General features: G+C 43.3%; 1 long non-coding RNA gene across 2 annotated transcripts; it reads right to left on the reverse strand.

The window, feature by feature from the left end:
* Positions 1 to 1,214: 1,214 nt before the first annotated feature.
* Positions 1,215 to 5,292, reverse strand: LOC119238340 (uncharacterized). 2 transcript variants are annotated; one of them, XR_005123550.2, is made up of 3 exons: positions 5,214 to 5,292; positions 1,969 to 2,140; positions 1,215 to 1,546 (listed from the first exon to the last, which is right to left on the reverse strand). It is a non-coding gene; the product is annotated as an uncharacterized LOC119238340 (long non-coding RNA). The 2 variants fall into 2 exon arrangements; XR_008550802.1 differs by having other exon boundaries at positions 4,888 to 5,292.
* Positions 5,293 to 17,292: the final 12,000 nt, after the last annotated feature.

A 17,292-nucleotide genomic window follows, 5' to 3' on the forward strand; every position in this document is an offset into this window, starting at 1 on the left:
ATGGGCATTTCTTTCAGTTGGTGCCCGTGGAAGGCCAGGCCACCTCACTCACCCACGGCTTCCTCCCGGAACAAAACCGCTCCTCCCTTTTGGCAACACTGTTGGGGGCGGCACAAAAATAACCAAGGTTTTCTGCTACCCCAAATGTACAGTCCAATAGCTGGGGGGAAGCGTGTGTGGGTGAGTCAGGTGTGATGTGTGGGCAGAGAAGCGCCAACACAATGGGGCTCCCAAGGGGGTGGTCCGGGCACAGAATGGGGGGTTGGAGATGGCACAGGCAGGGCGTGGTGCAGAGAAGGTGAGAGTAGCCAATTTGGCAGTTCTCACTCTCTTCCCTCCGCTTGACCTTGCTCTGGAAATAGCACTGGCGTTGTTTGGGGGAACCACCCCACATTCTCAGCCCTAAGATTTCGGAGTCATTGACCCTACCCCCAGCCTCAGGGAAGGGCTCGCATTGGTCGCCGAGTATTAGCAATGCTGTCCCCCAGGTTCTCTGTTGCCCCAGCCCCTCCAATCCTGAGCCTCTGAGGACCCCGGCCATGGTCAGCCCCTTGGCTGTGGGAAGTGCCCCAGCCCCCAAATCCAGAATGTGCTCGTCCACCTGCCCCTCTCCTGTCTCCTTCCCTCTCTTTCAGCTTTCTCAATAAGTCACTTGCTCAAGCAAGTCCGTTTTGGGTTCTGCTTCTTGGCATCAGGCTCTAGATTGTGAGCGAGGCAATGCTGGAGCCTAAGCCGCTGTCCTGGGCTTGCCTGGCTGCTGGGACCTGCATCGACCCCTGATGCGCCTGGATGTGGTGGGGGCGGTGGGCACCGCCAGGCCCTGCTGCACCTGCAGAGGCTGCGCTGAGCCTGCCCAGGCCTCATTCCTCAAGCACTGTGGCCTTGGACTTAAAGAGAGCAGGTGCCCTTCCGGCAGAGTCGGGCGACGAGAGGGACCAAATGGGTTGGTTGACCCAAGGCAGTGAAGTTTGGCTCACCGGGTCAGCTCACTGAAGAGAGAGCTGAATTTCAGGTCTGAGAGGGACATGGCATCGCACGTGGTGGTGAGGGCTTTGTCCTTGAGGCCACAGAGCAAAGGAGCCATAGACCTTCAGCTGATCCCGGGCAGAAGGGTCAAGAAGTAACAGTAAGCCCGTGGTAGTCACAGCTTATTAAAAGTTATAAAGTGCAAGACATTCTAGAGAAAAAAAAGTGATTTCAGTGACACCCTCAAATATGTCTATTTTGTAACTGTTGACCACATTTCCCAGGCGTGAGAACTGAGTTTGGGGGTGTTCTCTCTGTGCGCAGGGGGGAGCGTTAAAGCTGGTCATCTCTCAGTCTCCAGTACGATTTTGTCACTCCCGGGCACTGATCAGCATTCGGTCCCAGGGAGAGCGGCCCGGTTGCCGGCCCGGCTGCCAGTGTGGGGAGGACAAGCCGAGGGCCGTGGCCGCCGAGGGCCGCCGGTTCGGGGTCTCCACATTCTGCAGGTTCAGGGGCACCGGCTTGGCTTTTCCTCCCTGGCTCCATTGGTTTTCCACTTCACTCGTATATAGCTCATGCTCTGAAATGACAGGGAAGAGGAAATAATCAATTCTAGAGCAGCGACTCCCAAATGGATGGTTACAGATTTCAGCAGAGTTTGGACACCGATTGATAAACTTTGCGTGAGAAACCTGGCTTGTGAAAGCGGGGAGCAGAGGAGGGGCCAGCCATCTAGTCTCGGGACACACAGGGGCAGTTGTGAAAACACAGGCAGCTTTGCCGCCACAAGTGTGTGTTCGGTCAGAGCAGGGACGCGGCAGAGGCGGCAGAGGCCGAGAAGCAGGGGATGCCCAGCGCCAGGCAGGGAGCGGGCGCTTTGTCAGTAAGTCAGCCCGGGTTTGCAGGGAACGGAATGTCAGGCCTCCCTCGCAAATAACTGCCTTCTCGCTTTAACATTGCAAGATATGTGATGGGCCTGGGGACTAAAAAAATCCTACTCACCAGGTATCCCCAATGACTTCAGGGCATCTCCATTGAGGGGGTGATGCTGCTGCTGATGCCCACCACGAGGAAGGAAGCGGCAGCACTGGCCGTACAAAGGCCCTGCCTCGAAGCTCCCAGTCACCGAGGGCCTGTTCCACCGGCTACATCGAACAGGAATGTAGAGGCCTACCTGGTGGTGCAGGGGTTCAGTGTCAGCACTATGGAGCTATCCGCAGGCACTGCAGCATGAGTTCAATCCCCAGCCAGGTTGCTGACCCACATGGCACAGCAGACCTCTCCTGTCTCCCCACTGCTCCCCTCAGCAGTGGATTTCAGTCTGCCTGTTCTGTTCCCCACTCTGTCTCTGGTGAGTCCTCTCCACCCCCCGACCTCTGGCCTGTACCCCAGCTCTTATATGCATAAATAAATAAATCTTAAAAAAAAAAAAACCTCAGGAATGTCTGCAGACCCCAGAGCAGCCAGAAGCTTCCTTTGCCTTGGAAGAAAAATAGAGGGAAAAACATTCTGATGCCTCAATTCTGTGCATAGTAAGATGGTTGGCATTTTCAAATACGGTTCCTTATTTAATCCTAATAACAAGCTTCAGGTTAGTCTTTCAGAAGAAAAAGAGGCTCAGAGGAGGTAACAGGCTTGGCCAGGGCTGCACAGCAAATCAAGGGCAGTGCCTGGACTCGTGGTCACTCTGTGTCTGCAGGGAAAGGAAAATTTTATGGCCAGGAGCCATCTGCAAAAATGGGGGTGGCCATAGTCCCCCACCCCACTCCACTGAGCTCTGCTCCCCACTGCTCTCGTCTCCCCATTCCTGCTGCCCCCCACCCCAGGGTCTCAGACTGTGGGCACTTTGGTGATGGGAATACTATTGTGACTGCACCTGAGGGGAGACATCGTGTACTGTGAAAAAATAAACATGGATGTTTTAAAAAATAATAAATAAAATGATTCATTAAAATTAAAAAAAAATCATGAGTTTTAGAGGTTAAAAAAATGGGAGTGGCACAGACTCCTGTGTTCTCAGATGCCCCAGTGTGCCTCACTCTCTCTCCCTCCCTTCCCTGCTTTTCTAACAAAGCGTCACTTTCCTCCCAAGTCAATCAAAGTAATAATTCTTTTTTTTTAATATTTATTTATTTATACAAGCACTGGGTACAGCCAGAAGTGCAGGAGGGTGAGAGAATTCACCAGAGCCAGAGCGGGGAGCAGAACAGGCAGAAGGACCAAAGTACACTGCTGAGGGGAGCAGCGGGCGGCAGGAGAGGTCTGCTCGCCATGTGGGACCCTCCTCTGGTGGCCGGGGAGCAGCCGGGGATGGAACCGGCGCTGCAGAGGCTGCGGGCAGCTTTGCAACCCAGCGCTCAACCGCTGCGCCACCGGGGAGGCCCAATCAAAGTAATAATTCTAAAGTGAACTCCTGGACAGAGCTGCAGCCAGCAGCTGGAAACTCTCTCCCCGGTCCATTGGCCTCACTAGTAACCCAGCGATTCTTTATAACCAATACACCCTGTACTGCTTAATGTATTTAAAGCAAATAAGTGTGAGGAGAAACCTGAAACAACCACCCTAAACTGGTTTTATTTATAACAGATCCAAATTAGGAAGAGCATCTATATCCAACATGAAAATATCAGGAAAAAAAATAAAAAGGAGAATCACACCTTCCATTTTAACCCATTTGTAGCTTATTATAAAACAGGGGAATTAATCTCACTGAGATCTATAAAAATAAAACCTTTGTTTAGTTATGCAACAGAAATCAAAGGTGTCACGACCTTTGAAAAAGTAGATGCAATATTGATTTCACCGCAGAATTGCTATCATTGTTAGGAGAATCTTCCTCCAAAATGCAAGTATATAAACTGAAGAACTTGCAGAATTAATCACAGTTGAGTGATGTGACTGCTTTGAAGGAAATACTCTAAAAATCATTAGCTCGCCTATCAGTAGCAATCATTTAGACAGTATCATGGAAAATTAATTCATTCTCTCTAGAAGTTAAAAAAAGAAATAGTCTGTCCCTAAACTGCAGGTGTGATGCCTGCAGGGGCTGCTGTGGAAACTGACTGCTCAGAGGTGTGAACGGCACAGGTGAGACCCTTGGCCCTGACCCACCTGTTGAGTGGCCTCTCCTGGCCTTTCCTGGGACCAAAGGGCTTTTCCCTCTAATTTTTCCATAGTTGAGAGCGTATTCATGTCTCAGATTAAATATCTCACTGGGTACTTATCACCGACTTCCTTACCTAGTTGCCCACCACGTCCTGGGCATATATTTTTTAATTGCTTCACTCTGGTGCTCCACAGGCCCGAGCGCTACTCACCACCACCCTGTGCATGTGTTTACTTATCTATTGTCCATCTCCTCCTGTAAAGCAGAGCTCCAGGAGCACGAGTCTTTTTGTTTATTTCCATGTTGGTGCAGAGCAGACAGTCAACACACACTTATTTCATTCAATGAGAAAGACATGGTCTCCATGGAAAGACTACATTTTTCCAGGGAGAAATGCTCCTCGATAGAATGCACAGGTTTCACTAGCTCAAAATCCAACATTCAAAGGAGACAGCCTCCGGACTGGGCCTGGAAGCTTGATAAATGGTGCTAGAGTTCATTTGTGAGAATAAATAACAAATAGAATGCAGGCAAGTATTTTGGAAGGAAGATGAAAAGGGAAGGCACCAAGACTGATGATCAAGAAAAATACTTTCTAATCCTGTAGCAGCCAGAGTCAGGCAGCGCAGACTCAGGGAAAAGAGGAACAGGACAAGAGGAGGCTATAGAATATGGCACAAAAGTGAAAGATGATAATATGTGATAAAGGCGGCATAAGCACGCCGGCTTGGTTGGGCAGGTTTCTTTCTGGTTCCATGAGTCACAGCCCCTGATGTCCACACCCCCCGCAACCCCCTCCCATTGAGAGGACTCACCGGTGAATGTGAATTTCACACGTCTCCCCAGTTCGTTAACTTCTATGACGAAGGGGAAGGACTTTCACAAATGCAATTAGGGACCCTAACCAGTGGACTCTGAGTTAATAAAAGAGATTACTCTGGACGGCTCTGACTTCATCAGGTGAGACCTTGAAAGAGGCCAGGTGTGAAGGGCCATGTGACTTGGCCCTGAGGACAGCCTCCTGGAGCTGAGCGTGGCCCCCGCTGGCCCGAACAGTGAGTAAGGAATCAGGTTCCCCCTGTCACAAAGGCAAGGCCATGAATTCTGCCAACAACTTGAGGAAGCAGGTTGCAAACCTTACCCTAGTCAAGCCACCACCCGAGGACACAGTATTGCCATCAAGTCGGCAGCCAGGTGAGACTCCAAGCAGGGCACCAAGCCCTGCTGTGCTGGGGCTTTGTCTGGCAGGTCTGTGAACTCACAGCTGGGCACTGTCCGAAGTCACTGTGTTTGTGGTGTTTGTAACACAGACAGAAACAAATGTAGTGGGGAGGGAGAGGGAAATTTTGAACACTCTTAGGACAGCTTATTTGCTACTTGGGAAACATTCAAAGAGATTTTCATATAATACTCTAGCAAAATAGATCCCAGCAAGATTAAGTCATTAGATAAAATTAGTAATTCCAGGTAATGTCTAGGTGAGTATGTGTGTGATCTCAGGACACAGACGTAATCCTAGAGCGCTGAAATGACAGGAAGACTCTCACACTATTCAATTGGTTGGCATATACAGAGATTAAAATTTCTACAGGTAAAGTAGCAACACACAAATTCAGAAAATATTTGCCTCAGAGATAACCAGCAAAGTTTAGAGGTATCGATGTGAGTGTCCATGCAAATGTGGAAAGAAAATACTGACAGAGAAGCATCACACCTCTGCGGGGGGGTGGTGTTACTGTAGACTATATTCTACTCAGCATACAGAGCGCATCTGTATCAGTGTTATTAACACAGGAAAATAATAGTTAAATATACAATAATGTCTCAGCACATAATTACAAAGAAATATTTTGCATTTTAGCAGGGTTAATAATATTATGTATTTTGATAGATAGTTAAGTGATAACGATCAGATGAACTACTGGGTATTCTCACCTGTGGACACTATGATTGAGTGAGTGGAAATGCTACGAGCACACAGTTAGGCTTGGGAGGGAAAGGATTAGGATACTTTGTGTTGACATTAAAACAGATGTTGTCTTAGGATAGTGGATATAGGGGTGACTGGCTAAGCCTATTGCCTTTACACTATTTTATGCTGAATTCATTGTTTGTCTATGTCTGCTGTATATGAGTATACAGATGATAAATGATGGTTGATTAATAGATGAGATGAATCAAAACTAAATAATAGATAGCTGATAGATGATTGATAGACTGATGGGTGATTGATCAAGAAAGAGAGAGTTAGATGTTGCTTAAACAAAAGATATTTACTTCCTCACAATTCTGGGTGCTAAAAGTCCAAGATCAACACATTGGCTGTGGTCTGTCTCCGTGTCTTCACATCGTCTTCACCTGTGTGTGTCTGTGCCCTAACACTCTCTTCTTATGAGGATAAGTCCCTCCCCTACTTGTCCCTTATGAGGACACGTTTCCTTCCCCTACTGTGACTTCATTTAACTCAGTTTCCCCTTCAGAGATCCTATATCCAAATATGGTCACATTCTGAGGTCCTCAGGGATAGAATTTTATGGACAAACTCATGTCCCAGCATCATGCAGGAATATCTCCTTCTGTATGAGAGAACAGACTCAGTGTAAGGTTGCCTCTTCTAAAGGTGTGACCTTAGCAGAACCACTATAACGTGATGCCTTTATCATAGGTTCCCTCAGTTTAGATCTTTCAACCTTGACTTAGCAAAGGGTAAGAGACCCTGGATGGGCCTCCCCCATGGTGCAATGGGTTGAGCACAATGCTGTGGAGCTGTCCGCAGCCTCTGCAGCATGGGTTTGATTCCCTGCCAGCCAGGGAGATACCCACATGGCACGGCAGACCTCTCCTGTCTGGCCCGCTGCTCCCTTCAGCAGTGTCTTTGGTCCCTCTTCCTGTTCTTCTCCCTGCTCTCTCTCTCTGGTGAATCCTCTCACCCTACCGCACCTCTGGCCTGTACCCCAGCTCTTGTATACATAAGTAAATCTTTAAAAAATACAAAATGTATTTAAAAAAAAAAAAAGAGTCCCTGGGCCTCACGTGTGAGGAGGGTTAGAGGAGATGGGGCCTAGAGCACGGGGTGTGTTAAGGAATACATCTCCCCAATTCTATTGCTTAATTAATGTGTCTTAGGTTTTTCTATTGAATTTCTTTAAAAGCAGGGGAGAGAACTTGAAGCAGATACCCACCTCCAGAAAAAAAAAAAAAAAAAAACTCAGCAATATTGATATATTTACTGCAAAGTAACAAAAACTGTTGGACCCTTTCTATGGCAGATCCATATTCAGTAAAATAAAAGAATTTGTGCTCCTCGTATAAAATAACTGGAAACACACAGCATATACCATAGATGCAGCTTAAGACACAAGTCCTCAAAGAAATCAGGCCCCACACCTCCCTTCAGGTCTAGAGTTTCTTGCAACATGTCTTCAGAAGGGGGGCAAGAGAGAACATCTAACATAGACTGCTGTTGGAAAATTACTGGGGAAAAACAAAAAACAGAAAAATATAAAAATGGGCAGGCAACATTGCCAGAAGGACAAATAACAGATGGACAAACAGAATTACAAAGCAACGCCAAGGACGAGAAAAGGCAATAGCTGAGTTGGACAACATTGCGAGGAAAGATTGCAAAATAGTCAGATCCAGCCAGTGTGTGCTCCTTCATAGGGCCTACCTGTTGAGAAGCAACACGGGCCACACTGCAACTTTCTTCTGGAAATGGATGTCCCTGTTTGTCACATGTGTTGTCTACTAGTGGAGCTTGGAGGCACGGGATCCTGCATCAGGTATTAGAAAGAGGGGCCGATCTTGAAGATTCACCTTACACGCAAGTTTCCATGAGAAACCTGAGCATCGGTTTCATCCAAGTGTTGGTCACAACCCTCACCGCTCATTCTTAACATCCATGGACCACTGAGATCCACCCCAAAGGTGAGCCAGATCTTGTGCCCACCATGTGCTGTTCCCACCAAGCACGCCAAGCTAAACACTGCACCAGAAGTCTTTTGTTGCTCGGCAATGTGGCTCATCGATATTTGTTCATGTAAATAAAGGATTTGTTTCCCTTTTAATGATCACTTCTATTCTACTAGCTGTACTTCAAAGCCTCCAGAAAGGGTATGTCCATCGCACTGGGGAGGGATGAGCCAATCAGATTATCTCTTTCCTTGTTCTTGAAGCAAAAGCAGCTCAGAGGGCAGCTGATGACTCGGTCAGATTTAGGGAGAGTGTCTGACTGGTGAATGCATGCATGAAGTGTGCCTGGGGGAGAATGCTACTGCATAAGGGGTGGTCACTGGCTCCATGCAGAATAGAGGTTAAATAATGATTTTGTATAAGAAAAATCGAAAGAAATTAATGCCATATGGTTGAATAGACCAGAGGATGGCAAAGCATGCCCAGTAGCAAAACCTTGGGCCCTCATTTAAGAACTTTATTTATATTTTTCATTATTTAAAGTAAAAACAGAGAAAAGACAGGTGAGATAGGTAGATGATAGATAGAAATGCAGATAGAAATAGATATAAGGTGGACAGATGATTGATAGATGATAGATAGATAGATAGATAGATAGATAGATAGATAGATAGATAGATAGTTGATAGATAGATGGAGATATAGAGAGGTTGAGATTATGGGGCAGTCGATGAAGGCAAAGCCTAATGTATGCACTATCTAGGTTCTAGAGACAGTGGATGAATTGACTGATACTCTAAAGTACTGATTGCGAATCACTTATAAGACTTGTATTGTCCATCCTAATTGTCATGGCTTCCTGGTCACTGTGTGAAAGGTGGTTAAAAGCACACTCACTTTTAGAAATGGTGGTTACCCAAGGGGAAAGGAGATGGAATGAAGGAATGGGTAGAAGAGTCAATTGATAGGATGAACGACACCAGGACTTTGGTGATGGGTGTTGTGAGGTGTATGTTATAGGACAAAGGTCAGTCAATAAAATTTTACTTAAAAGGCACACTATAATCATGGGTGATATTTAACAAATTTTTATGGGCTTATGACAAATAAGAGCATGACTTGTGTTAGCCAACTCAGTTCACTTCACAACAACGCTTTCCCACAAGTCCTCTGTTTTCTTCTGTCAAATGGAGACAATTGAACAACAGAGAGGTTAAGTAACTTGTCCAAAGACACACAGCTAGGAAGTGAAGGCAGCCAGGATGTGCATGGGGGAGTCTGTATCTAGAGGAACATAAATCGAGATGAGTCGGGATACATTAACAAGCACACCACATTAAAAGACCTTTGATACAGAAATTCATTTCTGCTCATTCTGTGTGTTTACAGAAGGTTCCAGATGCCCTGTTTCTGGGACTCAGAAAGGTCATGAAGCCTCTATATATCACCGGCCTTGTGGCAGAAGGAAAAGAGACACATCCTATGCTGACTTGTGAAACACGGTGGAGGATAGTGCGCGCACTGTTGCGGGCAGGCTGTGAAAGAGACATGTGCAGAGTTTCAACCTGAGACCCCCAGAGAAGATACAAAGATGTAAACCTCCTCAGCCTCAATAAATATCATTTGGAATGAATAAGACTTCCACCTAGCATGCCATTAGCCCCTTCCTTCCTGCTCACTGGTCAGAACAGGCTAAATGGCCTAACTGGAGTCATGGGCCAGAGGCCTGCTTCACCCTCATCTCTCTTCCTGCAATTTTTCAGTGATGAGAGGATGTAAATCAGCAGCAGCATCTTCCTGCCCCCCACCTCTCAGCCCTGCTCCTTCCAGCTCTTCCCACTGTTTCCATCCATATTGGTCAGGAAAATCTGGAGCACCTGAACCACGGGCTCTCGAGCCAGAAGGACGAATGACTGTGCAGATATATGGAAGGAGAGAACTTTATTTTGAGGAATTGGCTCATGTGATTGGGGAGGCTGACAGACCTGAGCGATGTATGACCAGCCAGCAGACAAGCATTTGAATAAGAGCTGATGCTGCAATTTTCAGGTTAAAGACTAGAAACTTGGGCAGAATTTTGACGCCACAGTCTGGAAGCAGAATTCCCTGTTAGGGAAGCCTTGGTCTTTGTTCTTCAACCTTGGTCAATTCCCTCAATGGGCTGGATGAGCTCCACTGACATGATGAAGAGTATTCTGCTTTCTTTAAAATCAGTGAATTACAAATGGCAATCACATCTAGAAAACTGGCTTTAATGCTGCATCTACTGCTAGTGTTCCATCAAGCAGCTGGGCACTGGCGGGTCCATGAGATCAGCCATCACATTTTAGTACCATTGCAAGTCCTTCCTCCAAGCCTCACATCACTTTCATGCCTCTTTGCCCTTTACTCTAGTTGTAGGGTCAAACTCCCACATGTCTTGATGACTGGAGTGCATCACAGTTGATTTTTGGGCATAATAAAGTCCAAGATAAATGGTCTAAAATAAATTGGGGCATGGCCTTCCTCTAAATGGTGATTCAGAGGCAGACACCTTCCGTCTCTGGATCCCCCAACTTGAACATAGTTTCCAAAATTGCTGTGCTTCTATCGACTCATCACAAGGAGCAAGCACAAGGACAGTTTCCCATGGTTATATTTGATGCCCCAGGAAGCAATTGCTACCAATAGCTTCCTTTTACAGTCAGTTGGCTACAACCCCATCACATGATGACAACTACCTCAGTCTGGACAGAAGGTGATGCTGGTACCTGAGGGAACAAACAGCAGGACCAGCAGTCTATTAGTCTGCCTTATCTCTTGCACACAGCATCCTCTGCCATGATCTTGAATTTCAATGTAGATGTGGGGGAAAGAGAGTACAGAAGTTTACACACCCTTCCTGTGCTTGCATTTTTCTTTTGCAAATTGGAAATAGCTCTCTGTGTTTCTGACGTGTGTAAAATGCTCCACTGCAGCCACACACTGGTGCAGACTGGACACCCAACTTTTCCATTAGGCTTTAAACAGTTGAAAACAAGCTCTGCCTTCTTGAAGTTTTGGTGAGCAAGCTTCACACCTTCTAACTGATTCTGAAAGATGAGCAAAGGGGTTAAATGTCTCAAGGAAAAACTAAAAAAAAAAAAAAAACAAAAAAAACAAAAAACACACACACTCATTTTAAGAGTCTACTTCCAAAGCACCGCTGAAGATCTTTATGGCTGAAGCCTCCCAAACTGAGTCATATACCTCATCTTTGTTAAAATGGGTGTCATGTCTTCCTGACCCTGTCAACAGCTCTGCAAAGCTAATTTGCTAGTTCAGTGACTCATCATCAGTTCCTCTTACATGAAACTGACAAAGGTCAACCGTGTAAAAAAAATTTGATTTCAGACCTTAATCCAAAGAGTTGCAATATTTCTCTGCTTCTCTGATTGAATTAACAAGAACCTTACCTAATTGCTTATTATACCTGGAGGATAATAATAGGACTGCTGGTCCCTGTCACTATAGGACAAGTTTTGAATGACTTCCTGTGTAAGTTAATTTGATGAGTAAGTTCCTATGATCGATAAGCCAAACCCAACTTGGGATCAAGGAATTCAGGAATTCAGATATCACCCCCGTTATTCTGAAACAGGCTGTATGGCTCCTCGTGTGATAATTCTACACTTTCAATTCAGCTGACCTCACTGCAAACTTGGATTCCAACATCTGTCGCTATTTTTATGAGCTTGGACAAATAACTTGAACAAACTGAATCACTTGAATTAAACTCAGTTTATTCATCTGTAAAATGGACCTGCTACATCTTCCTCCCATGAGCTGATTTTCAGATTTTAGGAATCTGTTCAGACCAGAGTTGTTGGCTGACGTTTGTGCTCAGTCATTTCTAGGTGGCTTCTCTGCCTTTAGTCACAGGCCAATTGCTCTTTACTCCATTTCACTTCGCCATGCTATTAGTTAGAACACTTTGCTTGCAAGCAGAACAAACCAACACAAGTGGAAATGACATGTGGGTATGTAGTTTCAGGACACAGTCCTGCCACTATGAACCTCAGGCTGGGAAGGTGGCCAGTTCTGGGACGTGTCATGGACCATCATCCGTGATGCTTAGGAGATGGCCCTTCTGAAAAGTTGTCTACTTGTTCAATCTAACTCCTCGTCTTATGTCCACAGATAGTCTTACCTGCTTATACTATCTCTCTGGTGGAAGATATCTCAATCATAGCCCTGTGTTTGTAAAATAGCTTCTTTGGTGTTGTTAACTCAGTATGAAATACAACTGATATTTTTTTAGTCCAGATTTGGTTGGTAAGGCATTTGCCAGCTGTGTACACCTGACCCAAAGCACTGGGATCATTTACAAATACGGATTCTCAGGAGTCACCATTGTGGCTAAGGAAGACACTGATTTCAATCAAAGTGTGTCTAGTACATGTAAGTTTAAGGATTTTATTTTCATTCTGAAGAAAATAGATAGAAAAAATGTTCTTCCTTCTTTTGCCTAGCATTACACAGACAAAAAGAAATAATTTGGTTTCTGTTGTAATTTATTGTAAAATTGAAGAATTTAGAATGGCGAGAAAGGGACTATATGGCTATATACTGATATTATCATCTGCAAGCCACTGGAAACTTCTGGAAGCTGAAATACCCATAAATACCCATTCTTCACATGAAGAACACCATGGTAGAATGTGAGGACAGTGCACTTGACTGTATCTATAATGTTCTCTCTCTCAGAATATGTCAAGGGGTCTTGGGCAACTCTGTATCTGTGGCCCATGGGACCCTGAAGTAGTTAAAAGAAATGCCAACTTTGTTAATACTGAGTCTTCCATCAAGTTTCAACAGGTTCCCAAATGAAAATCAAGTTGAAAAAAACCAAGTTGCAAAAAAAAAGCTCTTTCCTGCATATTTTAGGAAATAGTTTTTATTAGATTTTTTAATTAAATTTTACAAAAAAATGTAAAATTTGAGTTCATTTCACAAAGGAGAGCATTTTACAGACCTTCCTTGGAGCAAAGATAGATAGATCGATAGATCAATAGATCGATAGATTGATAGATTGATAGATAGATGGATAAATATATATAACTAAATTGACAATGAACAAACCCATTTATTTTAAAGTGTACAGCTTTTAATTACTTTAGTGAGGTGAGTACTTTCCAGGAATTTTCTATGTGAAAGGCATTTTTAAATGCTTTTAAATTTAACAATTGTAAGTCCAGTAGGTGGAAAATAGTATTCCATTTTACATATTAAAATACTGAAGTAAGGGAGTTCAGGTCTAAGATCACTTAGCTGGCAAAAAGTCTGAAACTAGCCTGAGAAGGAGAGGTAGGCTATTTCTTTCCCTTTTTTTGTATAGAAATACCAGGGTACAGGCTAGAGGTGCAGAGGGTGAGAGGATTCACCAGAGACAGAGTGCGGAGCACAACAGGCAGATGGACTTAAATACACTGCTGAGGGGAGCAGCAGGAAAACAGGAGAGGTCTGCTGCACCATATGTGTGTTAGCTCCTTGGCTGGGGATCGAACTCGGCCGTAGTAGTGAAAGCCCTAGACTTATCCCTTAGGCCACCAGGGAGGCCCAGGAGGTAGGGACTTTCTACAAAAAGACATGCCTCCAAGGCTAAGGAAATAACTGACCACAGTCTCACAAGACTATCAAGATTATTTTTCAGCACAGAATTGCTCTCCAGATTCTTCTCAAAGATTCTAATATATGAGTCATCTTTACAATAGAAAATTAGATCCAACTTTGACTTATCACCAGAGGAAGTAACAGAAACCAGATGTGTCCTTACAAATGAAGCAAATAAAACAGTATTAAACTCAACGAAGCAACAGTTTTCAAAACTTGGACGTGCGGCAATGAAAGGCAGTGAGGGGAATCAAATGAGTTGGAACCCCAAGTTATTCTAGTCTGTGGCTTAGAAAGTTTCCAGGCCATGGCAAAGGGAGAAGGGAGCTGGTGGAGCATGCAGTGTCCCTGAGCTGAGAGAATATTTCTGGGAGGCCAAGATGGATGGGGTATCAGAGAGGAGAGTGCTGCATAGAAAATTAATTCAAAGATATGGAGTAGGTTTCCCTCAATTCTTCACCTGAAGACTGATCAGTACAGGCATGTGAGAACACTACAAAAGGCTGGGAGGGAAACATCTGAAAGGATCAGAGGAAATAATTCCTGGAGATCACATAGGGCAGGAAAAATGCCTACTCCTGAAAAATGGAGTGGAAATCCTAATATATCGTGGGACATGAAGTAGAGTTATAAGAACTGTGCTCCCTCAGTCACAGGCAAAATTTGATATAGTTTAACTATTGTTCTGGTCTTGCCTAATAAAGCTTAAAAGTAAAATCCAAAAGAGTAAGACTTATTTCCAAGTAACTTACTATATCCCAGAATAAGACAATGCTTTTTGTAGGAATCCAAAATATATAATACTCAAGAAGGAGAAATTCACAATCTCTGGCATTGAATAAAACATTACCAGACATTCAAAGGAAATATAGTGAGAAAATATATTGAAAAAAAAATGAGCAGTATTGGTGACCTAAGGTCAGCTTTCAATGACCTAAATTCATGTAATTGGAGTCCTTTGACTCGGAGAGAACAGAAAAATATTTCAAAACTAACAACTGAATTTTTAAAAGCTTAATGAAAACTTTAACTGAAAATACCCATGATTGTTGATGAACTCCAAATAGAAAGGGAATAAAAACCTAGAAATTAGAAGGAACCCAAAATATGAGAGATTAGAGGATATTGGAACTGAATGAAAATTAGAGTCTGACATATCAAAATTTGTGAGATATAGCTAAAGCAGTACTTAGAGGGGGAATTTGTGGTTTTAAAATGTCTATATTAGAAAAGAAGAAACTATCAAATTAGTGACCTCAGCTTCCACACTAAGAAACTGGAAAAATAAAATGAAATGAAAATCCAAGTTAAATATAACCACACACCATAAATTAACAATGTTGCAACCCAATCAGTGTACATAGTCTCATAGTCATTCCTTTTTTTTCATCTTTAAACAGATACAAGCACAGAGTTTGGACCCATACTACCAAGTCTTGAGCCTAGCCAGGTGTTGCCGAAAGACCTCAGAATTCCCTGCTATCCTAGACACTGATGTGGAACACAGGTGAATTGAAGTTAAAATTTGACGACTCAGAACTGTCTATTTTAATTGAATAGGGAATACATTGTATTTTGTGTCTTGTCCACATTCATGATCATATATAGAATGCAAAAGCAGAGGAAGGACAACTTTTGAACTGTGATTTTGTTTGCACTCTTTGTATGAATTACGAATAATGTTTAAATGATAAAGACTCATATAAGTTAAAGAGTCATTATTTTATTCTTGTACAGGAGGTCCAAAGGGAAGCAGTCTGGACATGGTATGGTAGCTCCATCCTTATCAGATTCCCAGGCTATCCGATAGTTCTGGCCCCAGCATACTTTGCACTGACTGCCTTTCACAAGTTAATCCAAGGCCCAAAAAGGCTGTTGAAGCTCCAGCCATTGTGATGTATTCCAAGAAGGAAGAAAGGAAAGCCAAGAAGATAACTGCCTTGCTTTTCAGACTTACTGGAAGTCCCATTGGACATTTTCACTTCTACCTCACTTGTGGTAATATTAATAAAGCCACACTCTAAGGAGGAGAGGTTGACAAGAAATGAGTCTTCAGCTCAACACTTTGCTACCTAGAATAAATGTGACATTTGATAGACAATTGTTAATTGTTTATTTGACTAGTATGTTCAGGCCTCTTTGAGAGGACATGGCCTGCTTTGCTAGAAAAAAAAAAAATGTTCCTTCTTTTTTTTGTGGGACCCTCGCCAGAGGCCAGGAAACGAACCAGCACTGCAGAGGCTGTGGGCAGCCTTGCAGCCCAGCGCTCAACCGCTGTGCCACCAGGGGAGGCCCAAAATGTTCTTTTTTTTAAAATTTCAGGACAAAAAATGAACAAGTGGAGAGAAGAAAGCAAAATAGCTGTCATGTCCACTCCAGGAATAAACACCATTTAATCTTTGGTATCTTTCTAGCTGCTAATTTTTGTTTTCTTTTTTTTTAATTTAGTCATGTGGCATATGCAATATTGTATGCAATTAAAATACAAATAATATTTACCATGATATTCACAATCACTTATTAAAAATAGAAAATAACAGAAAAGTATAATAATACAATACTTAGTTTTAATGTGCAGATAGAACAATGACTGTGAACACTTCAGAGTGTTTTAATTCTGACTTATTTTTCAATGTTTGCATTTTTGATGTTATGTTGTATATAAGCTGATTTTAAATTATGATTAGTTCAGGAAGATTCATAGGTCTTATCTGAAACACAATTGGATATGAAGAAATATAAAAATAGATATCATATTTCATTGAGTCTAGGACACATTTTTTCATATTTTAACATCTCTGAAATTGGGATGCATTTTATAATTAATGGCATATCTTAGTTTAATTGGCATCTTTTTTTTTCTTAGTGGTACATAAAACAATGACACTTCTTATGATTGATAATGAGTTAGATTTGATGGTGGCAGTAATATCTGTCACTAGATAGTTTATTAGTCATTCAAATTAACTCAAGTCATTCAGTATAAAATTTAAAGAAGGAGAAAGTTATTCAGCAAATTCTGTGGCAATAAAATGTGACTTATTTTCCACTGTATAACTTAGTTTTGGAGAGAGAGAGAGAAATTGTGAGAGTGAGAGAGGATGAGAATGAGAAAATGAATAATACTGGTGACATGGCAACTTATCTAGAAAGAATAGAAGAATAGATTGGGGTTCAACTATCTTTTGACCGGTGTGTTCAGCCCCTGTTAGAGGACATAATCTGCTTTTCTAGAAAAAGAAACTTGGCATCTCAGAGTAGTTTGACAGTTCAATAGCTTGCCTAGCATATAGCCACACTGTCAAACTTTAATTTGCATGGTGAATTGATTCGTTCTCAGCTCTCAATGACTCTCTGCTCTTCCCTGAATCACACCTGGCTGCCCCTCCTGGTACTAACTTCTTACCCCATTACCACAGAGCTTAGCCTTGCAATTTGCTTGGTCAGTGGCATAGGAGCAGATATTATTTACCACAGTCAAGCAGAAACTGTGACAACTGCTGTGGGTGTTCACCAGACCTCTGGCCCTTTCTCCCTGCCATCCGAGCAGCATGTCCCAGGAGCGGCAGCTCCTCTGTCTGGAACCTAACATGATGAAGACATGTGGAGAAGACCTGAGCCAACATGTGACACTTTGTAGATATAGTATAATGTGAGCAAAAATAACTTTTGTTGCT

This window comes from Talpa occidentalis, unplaced genomic scaffold (genome assembly GCF_014898055.3).
Source record: "Talpa occidentalis isolate TD23 unplaced genomic scaffold, MPIMG_talOcc4v2.1 talOcc4.11, whole genome shotgun sequence".
NCBI classification, from domain to species: Eukaryota; Metazoa; Chordata; class Mammalia; order Eulipotyphla; family Talpidae; genus Talpa; species Talpa occidentalis.